General features: G+C 38.6%; 1 protein-coding gene and 1 long non-coding RNA gene across 2 annotated transcripts in view; both read right to left on the bottom strand.

Moving 5' to 3' along the window:
- The window catches only part of scaf4a (SR-related CTD-associated factor 4a), a 147,567-nt gene that overhangs the window by 78,410 nt on the left and 55,782 nt on the right, over positions 1-13,375 (bottom strand). The window lies entirely within an intron of this gene.
- LOC119969094 overlaps positions 3,474-13,375 on the bottom strand; it is a 49,623-nt gene continuing 39,721 nt past the window's right edge. Inside the window, exon 2 of the long non-coding RNA XR_005461296.1 lies at positions 3,474-6,910. This is a non-coding gene — a long non-coding RNA (uncharacterized LOC119969094). The remainder of the gene's footprint in view (positions 6,911-13,375) is intronic.

Below are 13,375 nucleotides of genomic sequence, written 5' to 3'. Positions count from 1 at the left end.
ACATGGATGATCTTTAGAGTATTATCAGTTACTCAATGTAATCACAACATGAAATGAAAATCGCTTGTCACGAGTAGGCTTCAATGAAGTTACTGTGAAAAGCCCCTAGTCGCCACATTCCGGCGCCTGTCCGGGGAGGCTGGTACGGGAATCGAACCGTGCTGCTGGCCTGCTTGGTCTGCTTTAAAAGCCAGCGATTTAGCCGAGTGAGCTAAACCAGCCCCGGAATCTTGTATGTAAATATGTATGTTTTTTTGAAAAACGTGATCATCCAGCCTCAGTTCATGAAGGACAAAATAGCAGTATTTCTGGAAGCAAATATTTAAGATTGTTTGTGCGTGTGAATTAAATACTAATGCGAGCAGGGAAATGCCTTTCAAGTGCACATTACTTCCCACCTCTACAAACCAAACTGATGCAGTGGAGGTGCACTCCAAGTCCCCAATAAATGAACATTAACATTTCCTTATATCTTTCCATATCACAATGTTTTGCCACTAAGCTACATACAAATCTTTTTTACTTCCAACATAAACCTTAAAGTGTCAGGATATGTCTGCTGCTAGTTCATTTGTGAGTTGCAATGGTAAGTTTCCTTCCCAGAACACAATGGAAGTATTCAACAGATAAGACAGCAACTGTGTCAAGAAAGAGAATTAATATTTCAGGTCAATGGTCTTCTTGTCCAGTCAATGACCTCTATTTCTCCCCACAAATGCTGTCAGACCTGTTGAAAATTTCCATCATATTTTGCTTTTACTCAGATTTTCAACATCCAATAACCTTTTGCACTTTTAGCTTTCAATATCAAATAATTTCACAAAGCTATCATACAAAACAATACTGAATATGCAGAAATGTATGTGCTGGGCTGCAAAACTACATGTATTCCTAAATTTGATCTGAACGAGGTGCCACTTGTACACACGTTAAATATTTAACATTTTCAACTACATATGGGGAAATGGGGGCATAATGGTAATGGCACGAGACTAATAATTCAGAGGCCCTTGCTAATGCTCTGGGGACATGGGTTCAAATTCCATCACGCCAGCTGGTGGAATTTGAATGAAATTAATAAATCTGAAACACAAAGCTCATCTCAGTACTGGTGATCATGAAACTATCATTGATTGTCATTAAAACCCATCTGGTTCACTAATGTCCCATTGAGAAAGAAATCTGTTCTTACCTTGTCTGGCCTACACGTGACTCCAGATCCACAAAAGTGTATTTGATTCTAAACTGCCCTCTCTCTCTGAATAAGCTTAGCAAACCTTCAGTTCATGGGCAATTAGGGATGGGCACCAAATGTTGGCTTTGCCAACAACGCCTGCACCCCATAAAGGAATACATTTTAAAATTCACCCGATATTTCCATTTTTGATCTGTGCACAGATAGTCTTCCTTCTTTTATTCAAAGCACAACTTCATTTAAGTAAGTTGACTGCACAAATGAGGAAGCAGGCAGTTGTGATTAGAAATCAAATATTAGATGAAAAACTACAAAATCCTGACCTAAATGTTCTGATAAATTGGCTACATGGCAATATACAAGAAATACAGGAAATTTGCTAGTCTACATTTTGAAAGTATACATTCATAGAATTTACAGTGCAGGAGGCAATTTGGCCCATCGGGTCTGCACCGGCTCTTGGAAAGAGCACCCTACCCAAGACCACATCTCCACCCTATCCCCATAACCCAGTAACCCCACCCAACACCGAGGACAATTTTGGACACTTGGGGCACTTTAGCATGGCCAATCCACTTAACCTGAACATCTTTGGACTGTGGGAGGAAACCGGAGCACCCGGAGGAAACCCACGCACACACAGGGAGGATGTGCAGACTCCGCACAGACAGTGACCCAAGCCGGAATCGAACCTGGGGCCCTGGAGCTGTGAAGCAATTGTGCTAACCACTATGCTACCGTGCTGCCCCCGCTACCCATTCTGAGCACATATAACAACTTTCTGGGAGCAACATTTGCAGTGTTTTGGTGCTGAAAACCTTCTTCAAACCAGTTAATATATTAACCAGATTCATAAAGATTCAAACATTTTTGATATGTCAACAGCCTGCACAGACATGGTGAGCTGAATGGTCTCCTTCTGTTCTGTGACGAATCAGTGTATGACACTGCATTTAAATTTAAGAGTGAACCACAATTGAACACATTTGAACGCTAAATATCAGTTTGTATGACCATGAACTTTTAATAACTAATTTGCTATCCAACAAATCATGCAGTACCACACCAATTTTCAAATGATCTGGCACATGCTATTACATTTTCGTTCTCCCATTCCCCAAACCATAATTTCTGTAAATCTGCAGATATTTGGTGCAATTATAGAAATCCCACCAGTAAGTTCAAATAATACAACAGATATCAAAAGTAAAGCTAGGTAGCTTTCTAATCACTAGCCTGAATCCAAAGATGATACGCAGTGTCAGCCTCCTGGCACTATGAATTTCAGTAAAATGATGCTGTAGCTGCTCCTTACGCAGGCACAGGCTAGTGCATTCCATGTTTTTGTAAGATGTTCATGCAAAGGTTTGTGAATTATCTCTATTATCTGTTCTTCTTAATTAAAATTCAATTCAAATTATCGAACTTTTTTGCATCAAATTCCCACTTTACTGTTGTATACTGTTCAATTTTCTAGTGCGATAATGACTTTAGACCCTGAAAATGAATACCAAGTCATTATTGTATAAACATTTATAAAATGAGAGCTCTAGCCACATGCCATAACACTGCTAACTGATATTGCTCAACTTAAAAGTAATTATACAAACACCTTCACATCATGATTCAAAACAATCATCACAGCACTTGTGTATTTGAATATGGGTTGTCAATTGTGAAGACTGTTACTGTTGCTTATTCCGAGGGGAACTGCAGGGCAAATCAAATGCCACTGTATTTGTCAGCTTAAGGACAATTAGAAATTGTGAAAATGCGCTTAATGGGTGGATGGGCGGATAGGTCTTGTCCACCCATTTTTGTATGTTAAACAATAAACTATGAAACCAATTTTTAAAAAAGATTTTAAAATGTTTACAATCTTGTACTAATGACTTCCATGTCAAATGCATCATAAGTGGTTCTGCACCAGTGCAACTTTACTGTACTTAAAGAAAATGCAACTGTGGTTGCATTAGTAAAATAACAAGATTGTCATGCTTCATAAAAATAGCAATCATTATTTAAAGGAAGCTCATTAACATAATTTGATTTGAAACATATTTTTCCATCGAGGGTCACGTCGTTTAGCCTCCTCGTATCTGACTTTGCTACGACAGCAAGCATCCGCTGGAACTAACCATCACATCAGAAATAAATATTGCTAACCCATCTAAGTACTTAACTAATTTTGCATGTAATCAAAAATCATACCTTTTAGCATAACTGTTTGACAGTATATTGCATCTTCAGTACATTTGTTTTAATAAAGACAGCAGAATCATTTTAACTTTTTATTTTAAACCACCAAATGATACATTGTCATGCAAAGAAAGACCATACAAAGATTTACAGCAATGTCAGGAAACCTAAGAAAGCTATTAGCCGTAACAGAACTGCACAATACACCAGGAATAAGTTATTTTACATTTGTTTTTTTCTAAAAAATTCTATTCTCTGAATCACATGCTTTTGATGCATATCCAGCCGAGTTCATATTTGGTCATGTTCACAGCGAAGAAGGTCCCTTCATCCAGCAAGTCACTCCAAGGTACTCTAGAGCCTAAATTAGTCACTGTCACCATGTTCGTGGCTATGTTCTTCATACTTCAGTGGCCAGTTAATGGCTTTACAATATGTCTAAGTATATAATACATCAGCAAAACTGAAAATATACTAGCAAAAACCGTTCTCAAAGCAACTTCTAGGTATTTGTGCAGTACCTTTTTACTGTCACTTAATCTACTCTTGTGACATGCAAAATTTATAAAAACCAACAGTATTAGTTTGGCTAAAAGTACTCAATCTTAACTTCAAAAATCATGATATGCAACACACTAAGCCCTACACATTTATTTTTGCAGCCAATTTTCAGTTTGGCATTTTTCAAATTTAGTTTTAATTTCAAAGGGAGGCAAACAGTTGACTAAATAGTTACCGCTGATTCATCAGAGAACATTTTCCTCAACCTTGCAGAAAAAAAGATTTGAAAACCTACGTTGGCCCATTCAAATATTAACTTAAACAAATTCATCATATACCCCAGGCAAATGGCACTAATGGGCAAATGAGTCATTTTATAAAAATGGATAGTTACAAGCAGAGATTGGATAGGCTGGAGTTAACCCACGTTTTATTTTTTGCAAAGTAATCCAATTTTTAGAAACACAGATCATGCAAAAAATGTTAAACCCACTAGAGCACTACCTACACATTTTAAAATGTCAATGTATTAAATGTTAATCACTGGCCTTCATGCCAACAACCTGGATGAGCAACCTGGTTGTTAAAAGCTCACCACCCAACCATTTGAATCCCAGTACTGCCAATCATACCTTTAGTGATATTTACAATTCTCAATCAGAAAACAATGTAGTACTAAATGAAAGTGACAAGACAAGGTGCTTCCTGCTGCAATGACAGCAGCTGGCTAATCATGGAAAGGCTTTCAACAAGAGACCAATTAAAGCAGTTACTTTATGCAAAAACTGTTACATATTAAAGATCACCGCCCCAGCCTTATAAAAGGCTTGTGAACAACATTCTGAATCCATGCTACGACAGACAAAAAAGGTCACAAAATGTCTGCTGCTAGGCACTCTCCAAGCAGCAGTTTAAAAGCATATAATAGCAACAATGGAGGACCGGAGGTTCACAGGGAGATTCTAATATTTGTTAAGATACTAGCATTAGGTAATTTGGTGTGGATTGAACAAATTTAGTAGCTAAAATGAGCATTTAAAAGCTTTTGCGAATCGCTTAATCCATCAGAAATAATCTTTTGCCCCATTTTGACAGACAACCACTCCCACCCAAAATGTCAGTTATCTTGTACATGCCTTGGCAATGGCTCAAGAAAGTTTAAGCCAAATTTAACTTCAGTTAGAGGTTACCAGTGCTAATATGTATGCAAATAGTCCAAAGCTCCATGAAAAGTAAAGTGGCTATTGGAAGTAGGCAAGTAAAATATAACAAAAGCTAGCATTATAGCCAGAATGTCAAGAACAAATTGAAATGCCCAAAGTAATTTGGTTATTTGAGCAATATAATATATAACTAAAACTATCATGAAGATTCATAATGCAACATGAAGACTGTATTCATTGATTCAGAAAAAACTTATGACCAGGTGAAGTACTTATGCCTATTACAGGAAATGTGCAAGCAGTGACAGACAAGAGTGTGTGTGTTGGGGGGGGGGGGGGGGGGGGGGAGGGGGGGGGGGGAGAATAATCAACACCTTTCTCTTCCAATTGCCATGGATATTCTAAATGAGCAAGTCAGCCAGGTCATGATCTATAATGTTGGCAGATGACAATGAACTATGTGGTGATGAGAACATGACCGCGAATCTGAAGAATTGGAGAAAAGCACTGGAAGAATGGGGGCTGCAGGCCTATGGACTAAAGGCCCACATTATGGATCATCAGTTTGAACCTAGGATTAGATCAGACTGAAAATATAAAGGATGGGAGAAAGCGAGTAGTTTCAAGGACCTGGGGTCAGTAGTGGCACAAGATAAATGCATGCAAATTGACTGAAACTCTTGTTGGGTGTATTTGGAAGAAGTGAGTGTTGTGAGATTTTTTAAAAGTTATCACTGAAACTGAAAGGAAAGATATACACGGTAGTTGTGAGACCAGCCCTGTTTTACGGTGCAATCATTTGGACAACATCGAGAACAACGGAATAACAGGATACAAATGTGAGCTGGGTGCTGAAATTAATGTGGAGTGACAAGGACAAAATCAGGAACCAACACAATGGAAAAGATTGCGGGAGCATTAAATTGAATGGCCACCTGTGCTTGGGGGGGGGGGGGGGGGGGCAGGCACCATCAGATGGAAAGGTGATGAGACTTGAACACAATTAGAAAAGCAATGGCTGACTGATAGGGGGAGATGGTGAAGGTTGCTCAACATCAAGTAAAATGGGGAAAGCCAAGAGATTAAAAAAGCACTTTAAGGACAATGGTCTCAAAGAACAGTATAACATTTTCAGACCTCTGTGCCCATCTTGTTTATATATTTAACCAAAATGAACTATAAACATTCAAATATAACTTTAAATGTTATAAATTCGTATTATTACATAATCTTAAGTAAAACTGAATATTACATTATATACTCACGCTAAATGCGATATAAATGAACATAATCCATAGATAGCAAACACATCAAAAGATTAATGAGAAGTTCCATTGGCATTGTTACGGTGGCACAGCTAGCAAATATCTATTAGTGACAGTAAAATCAGTACTGCACAGGTATCCTTTGTTAACATTTTGGTAGACTTTTTATATGGCATTAGAAAATTTTATTTATATGCTTTCTGCAAATTGGAAGACAATGATCATTTGGGCTTTCTGGAATCTTCTAATCAATTTCAGATGTACATTGTTGAGGTGTATTTAGTTGAATAATATTTGAAAGGTTGGGGCAATTTCAGTAACAGGTGCCTGTGAAAACTAATGAGGGAAGGGAGCACTTCAAATTTAATTTGGAATAGATGAAAGCCATATCAGATCAAAATCTACTTTGTACAAAACCCTACCTATTCATGGTGATGCAAAAATATCATGGTTAAATCAATTCTATCAGATCCAATTTAGTTCAATATTAAACCTATAATTACAGCTCACAATCAAATAAATTGTTCATCAGTTAGGTGAAACTCGTAGGGTGTTGCTTAGCCATCGGCAAGACCAGAAATAAATACCTGTAAAAAAAAATCTCATTTAAAATGCGATAACCAAAGTGTTCATGATTTTTGCTGATTCAGACCTGTGGAACAATAAAAATCCATATAATAAAACAGCACAACTTTATTACAGGCCACATCTCAAATTAATTTGGCTGTTTTAAAAAGTCATAATTCCACCTTTGGAGAATCAGTTGGAAAATAACTTGTTTTACGAAGAATTTGTAGTTGGCCATTTCACGGTGCTGTGACTGCCAATACTGGCTACGTCAGCCATTAATTTGGGATAAAACTTAAAATGTTCAATCTGAACAGTAGAAAACTTGAAAACAGTCATGAGCTTTCATTCGGTAATAAAAAAAATCTTGCTTTCTTTTGCTGAATATACAAGTAAAACTGGCATAACATGTTATTTTAAACATCAGTTGTTAAGAATAATTTATCATGGGCGACCTTTAGAACACAATACTGGTGGATCTCCCATGGTGTCACTTACTGAAAGCTATGCACTTGCAACGCATCAATGATAGAAAAATGGAAGAACTTTATTTGTGTGTGATGGGAGAAGATATACAAATGGGGATATAAAGGAGTTGCTGGACCTACAACCACTTTAAGGCGGCCATGGCCAAGGCTACTGGGCTCGTCCTCTTTCTCCTGAAAATCATGATAATTTGATATAATCATGAAACTGGGCAGCACGGTAGCATAGTGGTTAGCACTGTGGCTTCACAGCGCCAGGGTCCCAGGTTCGATTCCCTGCTGGGTCACTGTCTGTGCGGAGTCTGCACGTCCTCCCCGTGTGTGCGTGGGTTTCCTCCGGGTGCTCTGGTTTCCTCCTACAGTCCAAAGATGTGCGGGTTAGGTGGATTGGCCATGCTAAATTGCCCGTAGTGTCCTAAAAAGTAAGGTTACGGGGTTGTTGGGTTACGGGTATAGGGTGGATACGTGGGTTTGAGTAGGGTGATCATGGCTCGGCACAACATCGAGGGCCGAAGGGCCTGTTCTGTGCTGTTCTATGTTCTCCCCGTGTCTGTGGGGGTTTCCTCGGGGCACTCTGGTTGCCTCCCACAGTCCAAATATGTGCATGTTAGGTGGATTGGCCATGCTAAATTGCCCTTAGTGTCCAAAAAGGTAGGAGGGGTGATTGGGTTAGTGGGAGATGGTGGAATTGAGGGCTTCAGTGGGTCGGTGCAGACTCAATGGGCTGAATGGCCTCCTTCTGCACTGTTTGTTCTATGTTGTAGTGCGGATTACAGTTTTTCCATGATTTAGATTAATTCCATCTAAAATGTACAACTGTTCACATATTACAAGATGCAAAGTATTCTTAAGAAGTATTGCTGAGCAATGGGAAGAAAAAGCAGTTAGGCTGTCATACCCAGGACAAACCAGAGCACTTTTTGTGTAGATCAACTAATTCCCCAGTGCCATTGTTTATCAGTAATCTGTAACATGGCCACAGTGCTTACTTAGCACAGCTCTATTCCAAGGACGGAGGTAAGACACAAAGGGGGTTGCACCGTTAAAAAAAAACTGCAAAGGCAGATATTCATGCAGGGTACAAAGTTTTAAGATGAAAGCCAAAGGAACTTGGGAAAATTAGGATCTTGCATGTCATGCCTGTTTAATAGTGGCAGGGATACACAATTACTAAAAAGACAACAGCGGAAGCATTTTTCTGTGGGTCCGATTTCCAATAAGATTCTGGAAACCAAATGGTTGCCCATTACAAAAAAAAAATCAAATAGGTCTTTAAAGCAGCAGAACATTTCTAATATGATGGACAGAAAGATTGCCCATTCACAGAGCATGCCATGACTTGTTCCCTTTTATAATTCTGCTTTTCTCGTTCTGGACCCGGGAAGTGTAGAAGATAAAGTGTAGAAGATTTTAGTTCAGATGGGCAACATGTTCAGTGCAGGCTTGGCGGGCTGAAGGGCCTGTTCCTGTGCTGTACTTTCTTCTTTCTTTGTTAAGATTGAGAGATGAAGCAACAACATTTTGGGAGCTAAAGACCATCAGAACAATATTTCTGACGTGACAAACAGATACTGGGAGTCCACTTCAAAAAACGCAAAATATTGCAGATGCCAGACATCTGAAATAAAACAGTAAATGCTATAAATATTCAGGTTAGGCATCTGTGGAGAGAGAAACAGAGTAAACATTGCATGTCAAGTGCCTTTCATCAGAATTGATCAAAGGTCACTGACATGAAACCATTAACTCCATTTCTCTTAGGTGCTGCCTGACCTGCTCAGTATTTCCAACATTTTCTGCTTTTATTTCTGGAAGTCTACATGTGAGAGTCTCTTCTCAAAAGGATGGAGCAGAACTCAAATCCAGACTTCACAAACAATAGAATCAGCGAGGGATAATCAGACTGGAGCCACTTCAAACACAATAGTGATTGTATGTATAGGTGTCTGAAAGAATGTCCCTCTATCCCCTACATTCTTTAAGCTTTGTATATTCAGTTGGATCAAGAAATAAATAAATGTAGCAACCTGTTTTTAAAAAATGTATTAATGGAATGTGGGAGTCGTTGGAAAGGCCAGGATTTGCAGCCCATCCCCAATTGCCTTTGGGGAGTCACCTTCTTGAATACAACTGAGTGATTTGTTGGGCCATTAAAGAGGGCAATTTGCTGGGCCATTAAAAAGGGCAATCTACAGCCAAACCAAATCTGGACAGCAGATTTCCGTCCCTACAGAATATTATAGTAAGAGGTCTTACAACACTAGATTAAAGTCCAACAGGCTTGTTTCTAATCACCAGCTTTCAGTGCACAGCTCTTTCATCAGATTTAATTCACCCGAGGAAGGAGCTGAGCTCCGAAAGCTAGTCATTTAAAACAAACCCGTTGGAGTGTAACCTGGTGTTGTAAAACTTCTTACTGTGCTCACCCCAGTCCAATGCTGCCATCTCCACATTATATATTACGCAGCATAGTGGTTAGCTATCAGTGCCTCAATGCCAGGGACCCAGGTTAGATTCAGGCCAAGGGGTTTGCACATTCTCCCTGTATCTGCATGGGTTTCCTCCAGGTGCTCCAGTGTTCTCCCAAAGATGTGGAGGTTAGGTAGAGTTGCAGAGATAGGACGTGGGGCTGGGCCAAGACAGAGTGTTCCTTAAGTGATTCGATGCCGATGGGCCAAATGGTCTCCTTCAACACAGTAGTAATTCTATGCAATTGTGAACTAATTTGGTTTTTTACAACAATTCAATAGTTTCATAATCACCATTAGATGATAGCCTTTTTATTTCAGATGTAATTTAATTGTATTTAAATCCCCCAACTCTTAAGACTTGAACTTGTGTCTCTAGGGATTAGTCCTGGCCTCTGGATTGCAGGTTCAGTAAACATGACCATGTTACCAAACCCCATGTCAATTGAAGTGAACGATGAACTAAAGTCCCATGTGTCATCCTTGGCAGATTTCACCTGCCATGCTGATTTAGTGTGTGCCATCCAACCTCTTGCCCACCCCCATCCAATCGATCTATAATCTATTAAAATGCCATTTACCCTCTTTCCCATTTCAAATTACCATATAGTAGATCTCAGGGCTCAGCCATACATCTACTGGGCGATTCTCAGGCAACTAAAGTAAATCAATTTGGGGCCAAAGTGGCACCAGCAACAGGTGTCAGGTAGGTCTGAGGGTGAGACGGTGGAGGCCAATAATGATCTTTAGTATGGCAGTGGTCCTCCTGGCTTCACAATCAGATTAGTTTTCAGAGTAAATGCCAGTTTTTCTCCAAGTTTTTTAAAAATTTGCTTTGGCGGTGAGGACTTCAGCAGTTCTGTCAAGGACTCTTTAGCTATCTTCAGCAATATAGCTGTCAATGCATTTCCAGTGCACTATAGCCATAATGTTGGATGGTCAAGCACCCAATTAGCACCACAGAGAAGCAGCACAGCACCACTGAATTTCTATGTAGATGCAGATCTCTTAATGGGTACAAAGTCAAATTGATATTCAGCAAACCTTTTGCAACTTCAAAGGTTAATTGCTATGCAGACTATAGATCAGAAACCTTGTGTTGTTTGCAGGTACATGAATTAAGAATCAGCAGATATGTTGGCTCCACACAGTTTCCAGAGTTTGACTTTGTCTCAAAAAGTACAAGGAAATAATGTGACATTGGACACAACCTCAGAGGTTTGCATCAGATTTCGCAAATGCAAAGTTTTTACATGATTAAGATTTTACTACAGCAGGATATTTCTCAGCATGGCAGACATTGAGCAGCAGCGTGGAGAGGTTGAGGACAAATGGGTGAACAGCACTGGAACCGTGGACTTTGGTAGCATGGGTGACTGAGGGGTAGGAGCAGAAATTGGGTTGAAAATCTCTTTCCCAAAATGCAGTTCCATATGGCCAACTTTATTAGGTAAAATAATAAGTGCACAGTACTGAAAAGTAGCTTTAAAGTTGACACTGAGAACACCAATTTCCGAGTCAAGCAGAAACTGTGCATTCCAGGCCTACAACTGTACTAACAGTTCAGAATACCGTACAAACCTCAGGTCTAACATGGATTTGTCACTGTGTATAGGAAGATAGAAGAATAACCTTTGCACACAAATATTTTTCTCGCTTAACATTTACATTCAGTTATAAATGAAGGTAAATGACTAAAATGAGTTATTTCAATTTCAAATCCAAGTTTGAAGTTGAGAGTTTTCACTTTTAGTACAAAGATAAGGAAAAAATGGATCCCCGTTAATAAATCATCTGTCAATTAATAAGAATATTCATCAGTGTTAAATTTCAATTTATCTTTATAGTCCAATGAAAATCCTGAAATGAATCATTCGGATCTTCAACGACTATTCACACAATGAGGAACAAAAGGTTAGACCCAACTAGCACATTCTCCTGTACATCTAAATCAGAGCCATTACAGGACAGGTCGCTCGCTGTACCATTCATTGGCCAGTATAAAATGCAGTTGCCAGATTACATTCTAGTTAACAACTACCTAGCTAGACAGGACACTCTCATGTCATTTGTATTCCAAATACTGTTAAGTATCAAAAGTCAAAAAATCACTGACTAATTCAAAGTGCTTTTTGATTAGATACAATGGAAGTACAATGAGTCATCAGGAATGGATTGGATTCAAATGTATGCATTTTGCTATTTTTATATTGCAGATTCTGGCAATACCAATAGCTGCATAGAAAGAGCAAAGCAAGCTAACAGTATCAATGTATATTTGTGCTTCTCCTGAGCTGCACTAACAAAGCAAAATCCTGCACATACATTGGTGGTAATACTCTTATCAGCAGTGTTACCTGACCCATTCACTCTTAGCTATGAACCCTCATTGTGAAAATAGCATTAAAATTTTCAACATCTCAATAGAGAATCAGTGACTACTTAATTGAGTCTCATGAAAATTCAAGCAGAACACAGCTTTACTGTAGTCTTGATTGTAAGCTGCTTATGATCAGAAGATTTAAGCCTCTAGCTAAAAATAATTGAAAATATTAACCAAGCCAAATCAACAGATACTACTTTTCCTTAGACTGTTTTGTGTTGACTCAACTGAAGTATAGAAAACTGGTTCTGGTCTGACTATATGCTGCAATATTCACTCAATTGACAAAAGGCTTGCATCCAAATGCAAAAATGTATTCTAATCAGATGCAGGAAAGACTACGATTTTACAGTTTCTACTAAATTCAAGGAAGTTATCTAACAGATAATAAAATTTAGCGTGTAGATTCCAGTTTTGCCCACAGCACTACAATATGGTTGTGCTAACATAAATGGAAAATAAATTTAAATACATACATACATTTTAAACCATGCAGCTGTATGGTTTACAACGGTGTTAATTGCATTAAATGTATGCCCTTATAAAAACTAGAGCAGACTAGCATAATGCATGCATGCTGAAGCAATGCCTGCAAGTAGAAGCAGCATTTCATTGTATAATTTGACTCAGTCTATTGCAAGATCTCGTAATTTATCACCGGTACAAAAATGATCCTCAGTTATTCATTTTGTATCCCTGATCTTAGTCGGCATTCCAATATGTATAATGGGAAAAGGGATCAAATTATGGGGCAATTTCAGTCTGCATGTGCTTTTTTAAAAAAAAAAATAGAATTTTCAGAAACATATACGGAAACGTGAGATTCTTAAAATGTCACTTCTGGACTTCACTGATCACATTTTTATTCACGCTTGATTAAAACTACTTTGCAACTCAAACACACCTGACATTCAGAAGGAATTGTGCGATGTTGACAGAAGCGAATCAAGGCCACATGATCATTTCTTTCTTATGAAAGCCAAGACCTTCACCCGACATAGAAGATAATGTTAAGGAGCAGGATGTGCAATACATGGACTCCCACAAATTAGGTACTGATGCCACAAGCTTTGGTTACTGTACTGATCAGGAACAGTATATCTCAGATACGGTCACCATATATTTTATTTGGGAAAGCTGAAGCTTTTC

This window comes from Scyliorhinus canicula, chromosome 7 (assembly GCF_902713615.1).
Source record: "Scyliorhinus canicula chromosome 7, sScyCan1.1, whole genome shotgun sequence".
Taxonomy (NCBI): Eukaryota; Metazoa; Chordata; class Chondrichthyes; order Carcharhiniformes; family Scyliorhinidae; genus Scyliorhinus; species Scyliorhinus canicula.
The sequence above is the reverse complement of the archived record's forward strand: the minus strand, read 5'-3'. Positions and strand labels throughout refer to the sequence as shown.